At 38.9% G+C, this 2,887-nt stretch overlaps 1 non-coding gene across 1 annotated transcript; it reads right to left on the minus strand.

Moving 5' to 3' along the window:
* Positions 1-1,983: 1,983 nt before the first annotated feature.
* LOC120105837 (small nucleolar RNA R71) lies at positions 1,984-2,089 on the minus strand. The gene has a single exon (XR_005510226.2). It is a non-coding gene; the product is annotated as a small nucleolar RNA R71 (small nucleolar RNA).
* Between the last annotated feature and the right edge of the window lie 798 nt (positions 2,090-2,887).

Consider the following 2,887-nt stretch of genomic DNA (forward strand, 5'->3'; position numbering starts at 1 on the left):
GGAGGTCGTCCGGAAGCCATGCGCGGCTAAACGTCTAGTCTAGGGCTGGATGAAGCCCTAGCAATGTATCAGGGCATTGTAGTTCTTATTTTTATTATTATTTTGGAGCTTGTTTAAATTCTTATTTTCAATGAAATATTCCTTTATGATATTTAAACTTTGAGCATGCTAGTTACTAATCATGTTTGCTAAAGTAGTCTAAGATGATTCATGCCTAGGAAGATGAAGTGTGCTGCATCCTAGATTAGCATACTTAGGTAGACACTTCATGCTACACCGAAGATGGATCTTCCTAACACTCTCTATGCTTTTATTTTAAAAGGCTTGTAGCCAATTTGCATGCCTCTCCAAAAGATAAAAATTAAGAACACAGTCCCTAATGCAATGCTACGCGGTGGATTCCAAACCCTAGATCTATTTACTTTGATAAATTTCAATTCGTACTCATAGATTAATTTAGTTAAATTAAGTTAGCACATCCTTCTTCTTGATTTATTTTTAAAAGAAAAATAACTTATTCTTCAATCCCTGTGGACCGACACCCGTAATCACTATCCTACAGGATACGTGCTATTGCGTGGTTGACTTTTGAAATTGAAAGAACCGATCAATTTTTGGCGCCGTTGCCGGGGATTGCTAGCATAGTTATTTTTTCTATCATTAAAAAAAAATTAATTAATTTAAAAAAAACCTTCAAAAAAATATATATATAAAAAAATTATTTTCTATTATTGTTACTTTTCTTATTTTTTTCTCTTCTACTAATTTTTTTTAAAAATTTTCTTTTGATCTTATTTGATCAGGAATCGAAGGAAAAATCTGGAATGATCAAAAAGAGAACTGCTGGAAAAGGAATGCTGTAGAGGTTTGCCTAAAAAAAAAAAAATTAAATTGCTGGAGAAATTTTCTTTGGTAACCTCTAAACCTTTCTTATTTAAATTAAGTATTAGCTTGAAATTTTGTGGTGATTGTTTGATTTTAATTTCAGCAAAAGTGTGAATGCATGCCTGATACACATACACCAATTAATTTGCACTTAGTAAGGGCAATCACCCCAACAAGATAGGAGCCGAATTTCATCACCGGTCTCTTGCCCAATTTAGGTGAACTCAATCTCACATAGTGTCACTTTAATTAAAATCAATTAGACATTGGCCCCTAGGGACATTCGAGCTCAATAGGATGAAGATCACGGAAAGTTGCACCAATTTCGCTCTGTGGCTTAGTTGATGTCTAGGCAAGCTTTGTCCCTATAAGGGAGACAGTTCATCTGTTCGAGGCAAGTGGGTTTTAAGTGGGACCTTTGCGAACGCATCTGACCCGTCCACTTACCTGGGAGCTTACCTGGTCAACTCGGTTCATTAGACCGGATTGGAGGCTTAGGTGCCCTCTTCAAACCAGTTAGGAGCTGTCTAGTGATTTTAGGACAAAGACTAGGATTGATATGCTTTTCTCTTTTATTGCATGCTTGATTGATCGAGTACTAGTGTATGTACGGTAGTCGTTTTAGAGTACGAAACCTATTACCTTTTGACCCTGAAATAGAACGAACCCTTAGGAACATTCGAGCTAAGATCAAAACATTAGGATCATCCCCACCTCTTAAGATGGCTGAAGAACAACCCAAACTCCTGAGGGAGTACTTTACTCCCACTATTTACACTTCCCCATCTTGTATTCGATTACCTGAGGTAGCAGCTGTACAATATGAAATAAAGTCTAGTGTGATCCAAATGCTCCCATCTTTTTATGGGCTCACCAACGAAGACCCATACAAACATTTAGATGAATTTCTTGAGATTTGCACCACTGTCAAGATTCAGAACTTCACTGATGATGCCCTGAAACTTAGGTTATTCCCCTTCTCCCTTAAAGATAGAGCCAAACAATGGTTGAATTCTTTAGAAGCTAACTCAATTCGTTCTTGGGATCAAATGCAACAAGAATTTCTTAAAAAATACTTTCCTATAGGAAGAACGAACCAGTTTAGACGTGCCATTACAAGCTTCTCCCAAACCGAGGGAGAAGAATTTCATGAAACTTGGGAGAGATTTTGGGACCTAATCCGTAAATGCCCTCATCATCAAATACCTAAGTGGCAGCTAGTGCAATGTTTCTATGACGGTTTGACGGAACGAAACCGTCAGATGATCGATGCTGCATGCGGGGGGACTTTCATGCTTTGAAATGAGCATGAAGCATGGCAACTATTTAAAAATCTTAATGAAAACTCCCTCCATCATGCTTCATGTTCTCGTCAAGCATCCCCAAATTTTCAAAGAAAAGGGGCCATTTGTGAAATAAGTCATTCTATGGACCTGTCTAGCAAGGTAGAAGCATTGTCCCATAAGATTGACCAACTAATGATAGGAGGACATGTCGTTAGCTCTTCCCAAGCACAAGTGTGTGCTATCTGTTCTAGCCCATCGCATCCTATTCATGAGTGCCCCTCAGCACCCCAATATCCCGAACTCGTGCAAGAACACATCAATGCTGCCCAAACACAGCCCAGACCGGGTAATGATCCATTTTTCAATACATATAATCCGGGATGGCGGAATCATCCAAATTTTTCTTGGAGGCAGCAAGCTTCTAATACCTCCCAACCCTTTTTCCAAAATTTTCAAAACCTTCAGAATTTTCATCTCCACCATCCCTCAACTCAATTTCAGCATCCTCCTCCTCCAACCCAAAGAAATACAGCCTTTGAGGAGAAGGTGTTGACTGCCCTTCAAGGTTTGGAGGCAAACACACAACTATTGCACTCTCACACGCAATCAATTGCTAAGCTAGAATCCCAAATGGGTCAACTAGCTAATGCATTAAACAAGCGAGAGGAAGGTAAGCTTCCAAGTCAACCAATGAGTAATCCTAGGGGACAATACGT

Source organism: Phoenix dactylifera, chromosome 11 (assembly GCF_051530095.1).
Source record: "Phoenix dactylifera cultivar Ajwa chromosome 11, Ajwa_hap1_PhDact_Kaust_v1.1, whole genome shotgun sequence".
NCBI lineage: Eukaryota > Viridiplantae > Streptophyta > Magnoliopsida > Arecales > Arecaceae > Phoenix > Phoenix dactylifera.